The sequence below is a fragment of the Gavialis gangeticus genome, unplaced genomic scaffold (genome assembly GCF_001723915.1).
Source record: "Gavialis gangeticus isolate Ggan-Ray unplaced genomic scaffold, GavGan_comp1, whole genome shotgun sequence".
Classification (NCBI taxonomy): domain Eukaryota; kingdom Metazoa; phylum Chordata; order Crocodylia; family Gavialidae; genus Gavialis; species Gavialis gangeticus.
This window is the reverse complement of record NW_017729022.1, coordinates 30,884,642-30,899,646: the sequence shown is the minus strand read 5'-3', so window position 1 is coordinate 30,899,646 and position 15,005 is coordinate 30,884,642.

The window sequence follows — 15,005 nt, the reverse complement described above, 5'->3', positions numbered from 1 at the left end:
GTATGTCTACACATATGCATTTACTGCACAGTAACCAAAATTACTGTGTAGCGTGGGCACATGTTTTAGGCTGACTTGAGCATAAATTTGATACCTGCATAATGGAGGTATCAAATTTATGCCTGATTAGTTACTGTGCAATAACGCAGGTGTAGACACCTTACTGCGCAGTAACACTGTTAATTCCAGTCACTAAAGTTAGTCCCAAATCAGTCCACACACACCGTTAATGTGCTTTAATGCCTGCATGTGTAGATACTGGCCTATTCCCGCTTACTGTGCAGTAATTTACTATGCAGTAAATTTAAGCCAGTATAAATGCATGTGTAGGCATGCCCAATATGTATAGACTGTATAGACTACTGCTTGTGGTGCTCATCAGAAGCTTCCTTTTTAATTCTATGCTTTAGATCAGGGACAGCAGGAATTTGAACATGGGTTTTCTGCTACCCAGATAAGTGCTCTAACTGATAGAGTACTGCCTGTTTCAAAAACAGAAAATTGCACTGACCTAAGTCACTTTTAAAAAATATGACTTGGGTCTTTAGTCTCTTCTCTGTTTCTTTTGTAAAAAAATACTCCTATTATGGGGTTGATCTATTTAAAAATAACATTTCCCCTAAACCAGTCATTATGGCATTAGTGAAAACCCAAAATGAAAGCATTTCCTGAGAGCTTTAAAAATAATAATCTTTCTTAGCTTGAATAACTCTTATTTTCTACAGACAAGTGGGCCTGGCAGAGGTTTATTATAAGGTTGAGTTATTTGCAATAGATTCATTAGAACATTAACCACTTGACTTGCTTTATGCTGCAACTTTTCAGGATGGCAACAGGTTGACCCTAATGCACCCAGGAGAATTACAAATGGAGGTAGGGCACAGAATAATGGTAAGTGATTTTGGGCTTTGCAGAACACTCCAGAATATTAGCTAATGCATTATGCTCATTGGCTTAACAGAACGGTAGGGTCATTAGAGGCACTGGCATCATTTGTGATCGTAGCACCCATAAAGGATAATCACGAAGGAAAAGGTTGCATTATTTTCTAATATGCAGTAGAATTTGATTGGCATTGTCTGAACAAATTCTTAGCACTGCTGAAGTCAGATAGCAAATACGGATAGAACTAGATGGTGAACATGTAATAAATATTATATAATTTGTTGTTGCTTTGTGGTAACAACTAGAGGCCTAAGTCTGGACCAGAGGCCATTTCTGTTTGGCACTGTAAGAACACAGAGCATGGGAGTTTTTGTTTCAGAGCGCTTCCAATCTGTACTGCTAACTATAACAGTGATACAGAGCTTCCTAGGTAAAAACATGAACATGAAGAAGTGATTTTAACCCTAACAGAAGGCATTCCCTTACCATACGATTAGTTTCTGTCTAAGAACATCAGACCCTCCAACTCACTGAATATGCTATATAGAGTTTAATTTTACCTAGCTTTAATGTCTACATTTCTCAAATTTCACATAATGTCTTTAGGACGGGGTTCATACTTGGCCTTTTTGTTTGTTTGCTTCCTTAAGTTTTTAAAATCTATCGAAAACATACACCATTTGATTCCCTCTGTACTGAATAATAAATACAATTACAACTACAACCTGGGTGATAATATTAGATATATTAGCTACAGTATCAGCAAAAATATATATTGTCCTGGGAACGTTGTTTCTTGCAGTCAACAGAAACTGACTGGGACTATTTATCTGATATATATATATATGTATATATATATAGTAGTTTTCAAACTACCAAACAGTGGAAGACAGAGCCCCTGAATGTTAGAATTTATGGATCTGTTAACAGAGAGTAAGCAGGTAGAGGGTAATCAAGGAAATCCAGTAAGCAATGGGGACAAGGGAAAGAGGTCCCTCAGTTAACAGGTGTGTATTATCAACAGAGTTATGTGTGGTGCTCTTCATTAATTATTGTTAAGAATCTGGTTATTCCACCAGTATTAGCTCTGTTGTTTGGGTATTCAGGCATGGCCTATCTTGATAATTAGCTTTGGACAACAGCTGAAAACCAGGGAGCAGAAGAATTAGTAATCAATATAAGTTTAAAGTTAATAGGATACTTGTTGACAAGACAGGATGCACAATAAAACTTTAGTATGTTCCAGCCCTTCTAGACAGCAGGGTTTTTTACACTATCACAGCCCTGAAGGGAGCCAGGAAGACATGTGTCCTCACTTGAGGGCCAACTCTGCCATCAAGGACTTTGATGCTGATTTGTCAATGCAATCTATGTGCACATTTCCACAAGCATGCATGTGAAGGGGTGCATGTTTCTGACAGGACAAATTGCAGCGGCACATATTTGTGCCACTGCTATTTGTCCCTGGGCATGCCCTTACATGTGAGCTATGGGGCATGGCAAAGGGACCTGGGTGGGGTAGAGGAGGCTGTGGCTAGCATCAGTGCTGGTCCCAGCAGCCTTACCTGGGATCCTGGAGGCCTTCTGGAGCAGCAGAAGAGCCAAGCTAGCCCCTTGGAGCCTGGCTAGCAGCCAGAGCCAGGCTCCAGTTTTTGGTGGTACACACTGCTGTCACAGGTGCTGCACTGCTTTTTTTTAGCAGCAATTTTTTTTCTACACTGGAATCTCCCAGTGTTGAAAAACTGTACCACTCTGCAAATTATCAGCATGATGCATAAGTGCACATGTGTTGCATGAGGTTTGCGGTGTCTCAAATGGCTTTGAGGCACCATAAGCCACGTGTCTGCTCATGGGTGTGCGCCCTATATGGTTATTGTATGTACTAGAGGAGGGGAAGGATTCTTAGGAGGCTTGAAACTCTGTGCGGTCCTCTGCACTATATTATGTAAAGGGTAGCATGGGATGCTTGTGTCGCCCAAAATAAATCCTGCGGTGTAAATTCAAAATCCGTTGGGAGGGTGGAGAGAAGTTAGTCATTGTGCTGATTAGTTGCTTGGTGACTTGATAGGAAAATCCTTCCCTACACCATAAGCCTAGAAGCTGTCCAGGTTACTGTATACTAGAGAAGGGATTCTATAACAGAGCAAAATAAATAACTAGGAAAAAGTTATTTTGATTCATGTCAGGGCCTTTTTACATCTAAAGCTGTGAGTTGCACAAATGTTGATATGTATTAGTGCTAGTTTGAGCTTGGAGCACTCACACTTCAGGCCAGCAGAGGCCTGGAGGACTGAAAGGTAAGAATCCTCCCTCCCATGTTCTGGGATTCCCTGCTGCCTCCAGGGCTTCCCCAGTTGCCTCTGGCCCCTGGGGCATTACTTACTTGTGGTTGCTGTACTGTCTGTCCCAGCGGAGCAGGCAGGGAAGAGTTAACCTGCTGGCCAGCTGCTGCTGTTGCTGGTCTGCTGCTTTTCTGGCCCAGAGAGCAAGAGAGGCAGTGGCAGTGGGGGTGGTGCAGCCAAGTAGACAGTTTAACCCTTCCCTGCCTGCTCCCCAGGACAGACAGCCACAAGCAAGCAGGGGACAGGATGGGAGCAGGGTGCTGGGGGGTGGGGGGCAGTGGACTAGATTCAGGCCAGCGGGAGAGGAAGCACGTGGGATGCTTACATTAAGGTGTAGCTTAGCCTGGCTGATCCTTAAAGTAGCACAAGCTGGGTAGCATGGATCAGAGATGATCCCGCCCTGGAGTGGCATCACTTTGAGCTGCACCACAAGTGCTTAAAACCTGTTTCAGGTGTTAATGCGTAGACAGTCCAAGGGTTAGGAGCTCCAGCAGCCACCCAAAATTACTGTGTAACAAGTCCCACAGAGTCTTTGTATACAGGCCATGTTTCAGTCCTGCATCTTTTCCATGGAAGGATTTGCTAAACTACAAGGAAACCGTTGTCCAAAGTTAAGTTCTTTGTGTCTGGCATGAGTGGGAGTGCATGTCACCATTTCCACAAACCTTTGTGGACTAAAATGAAGGCCCATCCTTCGACTAGCCAACAATAACTTTTATTCCTAACTGGAGCATAATATTGCTGTCTTGTTTTAATTTAAGTCTCTTATGCTATCTGTAAATAATGTAACACATCTTATTTTCCTCTTCTCTCTCTCTCTCAGTTAGATGATTTTTTTTTGGTATGGCAGCAATTTGAATGATTGTCTGCTATGTAGCCTATTTCTAAGAAGAAGAAGAAAGAAACAGTTCCATGTGATACAATGCAATATCTGTGGGTTTTTGACTGGAAGGAAACTGTTTCTATCTCCAGAGCTTGCCCTTTTTACTATGGTCATGCGATTCCTTTTCCTAAAATGTTCTATAAAAGGCAATGCAACCCTGGTTATTTTAGCCAGCAAAGTAGGATAGGTACAGACATTATGCATAAACTGGTATAAGTGATCAGAAACTGATCTAAACCTGTAACAGAACAAAAGTTCAATACACATAGATCAATTTAAAAAGGCAGAACCCAATCAAAAATAGATCTGGATGGATGTAGTATTAGATTTAATCAGTTTATGTTAGACTGGTCTATTGAACTTCTGTACCACATCCCCTCCCAACTCAACTTAGGTCATAGTCTGTCAGCATCCTAGGCACCTTTGTGAGCCCCCCTGCTCCCTACCCTCGCAGGATGGTTCACTAGCCTCAGCCATGCTCATCTACTCTGACTGAGTGCTGGGCCAGCCCTGCTCCTGAGCTGTTACAGAGGTGGCAGGAGCCAGGACTGAGAGCAAGCACAGCTGGTGGGGGGGAGGGAGGACTGGCAATGGAGGGCCTACACTCTCCTCCCATACTGCCCATGTAAATTGGCAGCCCTGCATGGCTCTCAACCTTGGCTCCTACCTGCCTGTGACAGCTGAACTAAGCAGAGAGCAGAGCCCTTTGCTGTATGGGCCCCGCTCCCCTCCCAGACTTAAGCAAGCACAACTGGGGGGGGGGGAAACTGCCCCAACCCCACTGCTGCTGACAGACAGGTGTTGTGAGGGAGGGCTGGGGTGACAGGCCACACTGGGAGGTGTCTGAGCTTCCCCCACCTTCTGGCTAGTGCAGGCATCTGCATGCCCCCCACAGAAGGGTGAACATTTGTTCCATTTCCTCCTGATCCAATCTATATAGCTTAGAGAAACCTGCGTAGGCTCAATTGATTCCACCTCAAGCTTTTTGAATGCCTGTACCTAGCCAAAAAATGTGTAACTCCTAACTGAGCTCAATGAATCAGCACTTTGTACTTTTTATCTCTTTCCAAGATTCAAGGTGCCGTCTTAGAAAATGCTACAGCAGGGAAAGCTTTTTTTTGCTTCTGAACTGCCCAGAATGGATAAATGTAATTCCATGCCAGTGACTTTACCAAAAATTACTTTGAAAAAGCCTCATCCTCCCATGTATTGAGAGATAAGAGCATAAACTGTAATCCCTATTCTTTGTATAAGGAGCTGCTTGCTAGTTTGACAAAGGGAATGAACTTCAAACTGCTGAAACCAGTTTTCGATTGTTTAGCTGGTCTTCGTTCTGGATTCATTTTCTGAGCTATCGATATCTTGTTGTCTCTATCATTTTCAGCGCTCATCGGCTGAAATTGTCTTGTTGTTCATAAAGTGAAAATGAGCTTTGAGGAGTAGCACTGTTTTGTTGTCTTTTCTCCAGGACTATAGATCAATCCTGTCAGCCATCTTAAGTGGTGTCAGACTTCATTCGAAGTCTAGCAGTTCTGGGTCAGAGCCAGAGAAAGGGGACCTAGGGCCTAATGTGGGACCTATGAGCATGCCTGCATTGCTTCTGCTCCACACCTGTTTATGTACCAGTGAAGCTGCTCCCGGCTTTATGTTTGTGCCCGCTCTTGAAATCTCAGTCTCTGCCAAGCTTAAGAGTAGCTTCTGGGGACAACACCAGAGGAGCTTCTCCAGCACATTTCTGGATCTGGTATGTGTGAGTAAGTATGGAGTGGGTGGCCAGGGCATGCTCAAGGGTATGCAACCAAGGCACATTATTGCCATTATGCAGCTATGACCTATGAGCAGTTTAAAAACCTAAGCCAAAAACAGTAATTCTGAAAAAATAGTGTTCATATAGATCCAAACCCTGGAGAAGCCTAAATTCCCTAGGCACCTCAATTTTCAACTTTAAAGGTCTTTTGGTGTCTAAAATGCTGGTTCTGAGTCTTCCCAAGAAACACCACAACATAGATCAGCATGCAGCTCATACCTGAACATGATCAGGGTTCAGAAATTAGATGTTTCTCTGACAGTCTCCCAGGAAGAGTGGGAGGTTGATCTGGTAAGCATTCTCAGAGTATACCCAATGGATTGGGCTCTGTTTTTCAAATGCAGCTGCCAGAGATGATGATGTTGCTCAGTTGTCCTAACAGTGGGAGACCTGGATTTAACTTTTCCCTATGCCTGAGAAGAATCCAACCCTTGTCAAGCGCAAGACACTTGGTTCTGGCTGTTCATGGTCCCCATGGTTAAAAGCCCCAACAGCAAAGTGGTTCTCAGCCAGGGGATCCTGTTTCTTACCAATGCAGGGTTCCCCTGGCTGTTGGGGCTTTTGACCATAGGGACCATACACAGCCAGGACCAAGTGTCTTGTGCTTGACAGGGCTCTTGGTTCTGGCTGTGTGTGTGGTGCAGCTGAGACTGAGACCCCTCTCAGATATGGGAATACTTGCTCCCAGCTTCACATGGGGTGTAGTCAGGACTGAGAGCCTGTCTTTTAGATGTGGAGATTCTGGCTTCCAGCTATGCATGGGACCCCACAGCCGTGGCATGCTACAACAGTCTTGTAGCCCTTGGGGTATATGGCATTCCCCACAGCTGGGAGATCACAATGGCTGGGAGATTGCAGCAGCTATGATCTCTCAGCCACTGCCTGGAATGCTCCCACCCCCTGCAGCTGGGAGACCTCATTAACTATGATCTCCCGGGCTGGGGGATGCATTATGCTCCCCAGTGGCTGGGAGATCACAGCAGCTGTGATCTCCCAGCTGTGGGACAGTCTACATGTGCAAATTAAAGCTGGACAGAAACCAGTTATAAAGTTATTACAGATTTTTGAGAAATAACTGTATAGCTACTTGGACCTTTTAAAGATGCAGTAGTTAATTTGCAAGTGTAGCCAGGCTAAATGTATTGTCCACTTAACAAGGTAATTGTGCAATAGATATAACATGTAAAGGGGGCCTAGATGCATTTTTTGAATTTGCCCCAAGCACCTAAAAGTTAGGTGTCCCAAGACTCAGCATTTCAGTTTTGAAATCCCTTTCTGGATGTAGACATATTTCAATGAGCTATGGGCAAAACCATAGCCAAATTAGCTAAACTAGAGATGATATAAGCTAGAAACTGGTTTAAGATAGACATGGATGAATGTAGTATCAAACTTAACAGATTTAGATTAACACAGTCTATCAAACTTCTGTCCCAGATCCCCTCCCAACTCAAGTTAACTCACAGTCCCTCAGCATCCCAGCCTTGGATCACACTATTTGCTCCAGCCCTGCTCCCAGACTGTCACAGAATTGAGGCAGCAAAGCCTCTGTTCTATAGCCCTAATTCTGCCTGTGCCTGTCAGCCTGGTGGGTTGGGGGGGGGGAGGGATGTGTGGGGACAGGGCCCCCCTCCCCAGAACTGGCATAAAGCTATGGTGTGCTAGGGTTTGCCCCCTGCCCACCCACCTCCTAAGGCCTGCATGAATCACTGACATGCTGGTGGGAGGGGGAGGAGCAGTCCCTCCACCCTGTGTCTGTCCCAGATCTCTGTGCCTCAGTGGGGGTTCCCCCACCCCAGGCAGGGTTCCCTGACCCCTGCTACTAGTGCAGAGGGGGAATTCACCCCTCTCAACCCTCTGAGCAGTCCAGCAACAGCTTAGCTCCATCACTGAAGGTGCAGGTGGGGAACAGTCTCTCCTACCCAGGGCCAAACCTGTGCCAGACTGCACAGTGGGGTGGGAGGAGGGAATTCCCCTTCTGCACCAGTGCCAGGGCTAGAGAGACCCTGCCCAAGGTGAGGGAACACCCTACTGAGGTGCAGGGATCCCCCCATGTGGGCTGACATGGGGTGATAGCTTGGCCCAAGGCTGGAGGGACTGTTTATCCACTTCCCGCAGCTGTGGGGGTGGGGCTAAGCTGGCACCAGACCATGTGGAGGGGGAAAAGGACCCTGACTGGGGTGGGGGAACCACTGCTGAGGCACAAGGATCTCCCCATGTGGGCTGATGTCCACTGCTGGGTGGGTCCCAGCCTAGAGGAACTGTTGCCCTCATGTGGGGGGGAGCAGGGGGTTAGGTGGCATATGCTTCATCTTGTGGCCTGTTATAAACTGGTTAGGGGGGATCAGCAGGCACTGGGGGAGTCCCTGTTCCCCCGAGCACCGCAAGGAGTGACCAGGAACAACGGTCACAAGCTGGCGGAGGGAAGGTTTAAGTTGGACATCAGGAGGCGCTACTTCACGGTCAGGGTGGCTAGGGTCTGGAACCAGCTTCCAAGTGAGGTGGTGCAGGCTTCCACCCTGGGTGTTTTTAAGAGGAGGTTGGATGACCACCTTGCTGGGGTTGTTTGACCCCAGTACTCTTTCCTGCCATGGCAGGGGGTCGGACTAGATGATCTGCTCAGGTCCCTTCCGACCCTAGAAACTATGAAACTATGCTGGGCAGCCAACCAGGGATGGGTCCTGATTGGCTACATGCAGATGCCCCTGGCAGTGGCTGGCTGCAGGCTGGGATGCATGCTTTAGCACCCCCACATCCAGCTTCTGGTTGGGGCCACTGCTGCAACCTGACTGCCTTTCTGGATTCAAAAGTGAACTTCAGTTCACTTCATTATAGATTCAATCTATGCTGCTTAGAGAAACCTACAAAAATTGAATCAGTTCAGCCTTGGGCTTTTTGACTGTCTATACTTAACTATAACTTTCAAATATAATATATGCATGTGAAACATATAAAGATCAAGACTGGTGCTCGGGATAGAAGTTAAACATAAACTGGTTTAAGTGATTAAAAGCTGGTTTAAACCTGTAACAGAACAGAAGATCAGTGCACATAAGCCAATTTCAGAACGGCTGAAACTGGTTTAAGTTAAACCTGGTTGAATGTAGTATCATCCTTAACTGATTTAGGTCAAATCAGTTTATGGAACTTCTGTCCCAGACCTCTTCCTGGTTCAAGTTAACTCACAGTCCCCCAGCATCCCAGGATGCTTTGCTGCCCTTGGTTGGGCTAGGCTAGGCTGTCTGTTCCAAGGAGCAAGATTTTCCCCACCCCTCTACTCCCTACCTGGAGCACTATCACTGCTCAGGTTGGCTGAGAAGCAGGAGGGCATGGGACCCAGCTCTGTACTGACCCTGCCAGACTTTTGCCTCACTTGCTGCTCTGGTAGGGGAGGCAGGGGACATGGCCAGATGCTGGCCCTGGGCCAGCATGGTGAGGTGGAGAGGAGGAAGTGGGGTTTAAACCCTCATTCCCATTGGCATGGGACTCCAGCTGGTGTCTGCTTGGCAGGGGTGCAGCAGCCCCCGGCAAGCTTTTCTCCACTCACTGCTCTACTAGAAGGGGTGGGGAGTGGGGAGCATGGTTTGAGCAGTGAGCAAGGAAAAGCCTGGCATGGGCTGTTGTGCCCCTGCCAAACAGAACCTAGCTGGGGTCCCCTACACCTCAGCATGCCAGCCCAGGGCTGGAATCTAGCCATGCCCCCACTCCTTCTGCTCAAGCAGAGAATAGGGAAAGGCCTGGCAGGGGCTGCTGTGCCCCTGCCAAGCAGACCCTGGCTAGGGGAAGGAAGTGGGGTTTAAAACCCCCTCTCTCCCCTCCATCCCAGTGTGACAGTTGGGGCCAGCATCTGGCCATTCCTCTTGCCCCCTCTGCTCTACTGGTGAATAGGCAAATGCCTGGCAGGGGTTGCTGCACCCCTGCCAATCATACCCTGGCTGGGGTCCCATGCAGGCAAAGGAAAGGGTTTAAACCCCCCTCCCATGCCCCACTATGTTGGCCTAGGCCAGGGTCTGGTCACAGCCCCCACACCCACTCTGGTTCAGTAGGGAGCAGGGGAAAAGCCTGGAAGAACTGCTTTCACACTCCCCCTCCAAGGACACCATGGCTGGGGTTCGTACAGGCCAGGATGGAGATTTAAAACCCCTCCTCAATTGTACTCAGCAGTCCCCCACCCCCTCCAGCTTAAGCAGGGAGTGGGGAAAAGCCTGGAGGGCTTCTCTCCCAGTTTCCCTCCGGCCTTCCAGCCACTGCCAAAGGGAAAGGAGGGCTTGATCTAGCACTCCCCAACTTCTAGCCTGAGCCACTTCAGGCATGTGGCTGCATTTCTGGAATAAAAAGTGAATGTCTGTTCATTCACTTCTTGGGTCAATCTACACAGTTTAGGCTAAACTGCAAAGATTGACTCAATTCAGCCTCAGGCTTTTTGACTGTCTGTACTTAGCCTGGGAGACTTAGTCAAAAATTTTAATTGGAATGGGAATTTTGTAAAAAGTCATCACTTTTTTTTTAAAGTTCATTTTTCATCATAATCAGAAAATATGCATGGTCAATATCTTGATTTTTTCCTGTTTCCCTCTACTTTCAATTCCTGCTGAATACAAGGTAACGAGTGATTTGAATGATTTCCAGTATTTTTTAAGTGTTTATTTTTCATTTCTTTGTAATACAGCTCCAAGTTTTCAAAACTTTCACAACTTTTGATTGTTATAGATTGAGTCTAACAGATCAATATGTTCCTTAAAGTTGTGGTTTATCACCATCTATGACACCTTCTATAGATAGGCTTATAACCATCCCTAATGTATAGTACCAGTGTGTAACATAGTTGTAACATCTATTAATCAATTCCACTCTTTACTGACTACTGATGTATATAACCTTAATGTAAAAATGCCCATTGTATATGTTTGAGTATAAAACACATGCAAACACCAATATTAGTTCAGTGTAAAAGATATAATTAATGATGAAACATTTTTAGGGTTTTATATTCATGGTTAATGGCTATGATGACAAAGGTCCTAATTTAGTCAATGCAAAACAGATGATGCCAGGGCATTGAGTTAATTAATTACGAAGTATTAGAACCAGCAACAGGGATAAAATAACTTAACCAAAATATATATTTTGTTCTAGAGTTTTCAAAAAGTTCTGGCATATTGTTAGATTTTAAGATTAAAACTGATATGAATTACACAGAAAGGGGATAGAAGAGGCCTGTACTATAGCCTAATACAAGAATCTGTAGCAAAACAACAATTTAGAACAAATAGGCAGTAGCTATTCTGTATCACATCCAATGCACCAAAATAGAAATGAAATATCATCCAGTAGATGATAAGTGAACAAACAAATACAATAGGTTTTGCTGGGAGGAGGGAGATGGGTTGAAACATCACTATTGACTGACTTTGTTGTGTTACACTAGGGAACTAGGTCTGAATGAAATATGTTTAGTTTAGATCTGAACTGCCAGTCTCAACCCTTTGATTAAAAATAAAAACTGTTGTATCATGACACACAGCTTTCTCAATCTACAATTCCTGATAAAAAACCCATTTTATATAGCTGCACTGCACTGCATTTCAGACATAATGGGTTATGCTGAGTTTTAGCTTATGTAAATGGATCTTGTAAATGACTGTTCCTAGAGACCTTGATATCCGTTAGTGAAATATCAGAGAGAAGGAAACAAAGATGAAGCAAAAACAGAACATATTGATCACCCAATACTAAAACAAAGACTCTTCTAATGAAAAAGTGTTGAATCATTTCTGAGATCTGACATATTTGAAATTCATAGCTCCTACAATTCCTTCCTAATTAGCAGACACAAAAATGTCTGCTGTCTATAGCAGAGTACCAAAGCATCACAAAAGAAAAACCAGCTTCCTAATTCAAAGAGATAAATTTTAGTGGAATAAAACTCTCAATGTTTTTTTTTTTAAACTCAGTGTTTTCCCCAAATGATTATGCACTATGTATTGTTGACAGAATGATTTATTTCTATCACTCAGGTACTATGTTCAAATCTGTTAGATTTTTACTGAAGATACTATAAATTAACACTGAGGGGTTATGATATTTAATTAGATGAGCATCAATATTAATAGCCAGCTGTGACTGTCATCCATACTTTATCCAGTTTAATACCATATACCATATTGCACTGGAATATATATACAGCAGGAAAGGTAGAAAGAATAGAATGTAGGATATTGAAAAAATATGTTACAAACATAATCTAATTGCTAATTAGATTCCACTAAAATCCCGTATCTGCAATGATTAATGTGCTCTTAACAATAGGAAGGAATGAGTCATTCTGGAACATGGGAGAGGTTTGCTTAACAGTACAATTAATCTTTCAGTTTCATGGGGGAATTGTTTATTATACATTTCCCCCCCTCTCTTCACTGACAGAGATGGATCATTCTGAATGTCATTCAAACTAGATCTTTCATTCCTACTCAGTATTGATTAGTTTGACCTAACATTTTCATGATATTTTTAACTTTCATATAAGAGTCCAATTACCACAGAGGGCTGGAGCTTTATCTTTCATCATTGTTACTAGGCACAGAGAAAGCAAATCTTAGCTGCTTTCCTTGACCATGACCCTAACCTGAGAACAGAACCATTTGTTGTTATGCTTGTAGAAAATACACAGAAGAATTACAAAGTAATTTGTAAACTTTTGCTAAACAATGGAAATCATTTTTGTGGTCATAAATACGTTCTCTTCAGGAAATCCCTGAATAGGATGCAAGTCCAGCACTAGGTCCACTGCAAAATTAAAGCCCTACATTGGAACCACACAGATTGCTTATGCTTCCCAGAGTTACTATCTAAAGTGTCTCTGCACCAATGTGTAATCAATATAGAAAGCAGTAGGGGCAGAAGACGGCTCAACAGAGGTATATTGACACAGATCCAAAGGCCTAAATACACTGTGCACTAGATATGGATGAGTTGCCATTATGACTGTAGCCATAAACTATAAGCAGCCCAGCAGCCCCCATCCAGTCCCCAATCCAGTCACATTTCTCTTCCATTGAGCATGATATAGAATCTGCTGTCATGTGTCTCTAGGCAAGTTAAGTGCTACCAGTAACAGTAATTATTATTCCTGTTGTTGTGTAGTGACAGTGTACTTAAAACTCTGCGTATAACAAGTTGCACCTGTTTTGCTAGACCTGTATTGCTACATGCAGATGTAACATTTATACAGTACTATATTAGTTGATGTGCATTCCCAAACAGCAGTTCTCCTACCCCTCTGAAAGCAGTAACAAGTTACATCTGCTCATAGCTTAAGTGTTTCATTGGTAGGGTCCTTTGGGGGTCTCAGAAAATGCCCAGTATGCACCTTCAGGGCTCCTTGCAAAATGCAGCTGCATATATGTCACTGGCTTTTAAAATCTGGATAGAGAAAAAACACCCACATTTTATATAAATACCTTAACATTTAGATCAACTGCTCAGGAAATGGGAGACCCAGATTCAACACTCTCTTCTGCCAGAGTCCATCCAAGCACATATAACATCCCTCCTAAAAGAGTTCCTTAGGTTCTAGTCTATAGACTAGTCAGGGAGGGAGGGGTCACCCACCAGCCATCCTATTGCAGCTGTGCTATTATGCAGAAAAGAATGTAGAAGAAAATAATATTTGAGTGTGCAAGAACTAGAGGGAGCAAGACTTCATTACCTAGTAGCTAGAAAACCCAACTAAGGTGGTAAGTCCTGGGCTCTTAGAACTGATTCTGTCTCACATTAAACATTCAGTGGATAAAAATACATTAATGGTCTTGGGGGCAGAATTTAAGCCTCCCTCCTCTAAGCTGAGAAGTTCAGCCACTAGATTTCAGATATGTTGCACACACTTTCTCTGGTGGCAGTAATCTTGCATTCTTTTCTGTAAAGTGACACATCTTTAAGAGGAAGACAAGAGAATACCCTTTCACACACAGGCATGCACAATAGCTTCTTGCCTGGTGGTAGTTAGGGCACTTGTACAGGATATGTGTGTTTGAACACCTTAAAAAGGGGGGGGGGGGAATAGCACCTTTTCCTTGGCTGGATTTTAAAGAAAAGGGTGAATCCTATTCTGTTTTACAAAAGAAATGTTGTAGGCATTAACATGCATGAGTGTTCTGAGCTATGGATCCTGAGGAAAGAGAGAATATTGAGTCCAAGAAAAGAGAAAGTTTTCAGACTTGCGAAGTGCAGCTGCTCAGCTTTATCTTTTGGCTAAGTCTAGGTAGCTCTGTCCTGAATGGGATGACCTTAGGCAATAGGGCTGTGCGAAGCTTCAGTCCCTGAGTTGATTTGGCAGAGATTTGGCCTGATTCGGTGGCCAAATCTATGCATCCAAATTGAATCAGAGGTCCCTTTAATCTCTCTGAATCAAATTGGAACCCTCCAAATTGATTTGGAGAAATTTGGAAAGATTCGGAGATTTGGACATACAGACAGCTTCAAAAGTATTTTCTACATACTTCTAGGTATCATAGGCTTATGAGTGCTGTGATGCTGGGGCACATGGAATGTCAAACAGAAGTGTGGGGAGCTCCCCAGCACACTTGGCTGCAGACCTGGAAGTGGACCAGAAGCACTGCTTGTCCACTTCCGGGTCTGCCAGGGAGCGTGCTGGGGCCCCCCCCCCACACCTTTCTGGCTCAGTGACTGGTGCTTCCTGGGTCTGTGGGGGCATCGCTGACTGCTGAGTCAGGGAGGCATGGGGAGCCCCCCAGCATGCTCCCTGGCAGGCTGAGAAGTAAACTGGAAGTACTTCCGGTCCACTTCTGGATTCGCTGTCGAGCACATGGAGGGACCCCCCTCACTCCTGTGGGACACTCTATCCACCCCAGCATTGCAGCATTCACAAGCCACACCTGCTACCTCAAGGTATGTAGAAAAAACTTTTAAAGCTATGTCTATGTCTGAATCGCTGATTCTCCGAATTAGCATCGAATGTTCAGATTCAGCCGAATTGAATCAGGGACAGTGATCAGAATCAATGAATTGAATCACTGTCCCTGATTCAGGCTGAATCCAAATCTGAATTGAATAGGGCCCACTTCGTACA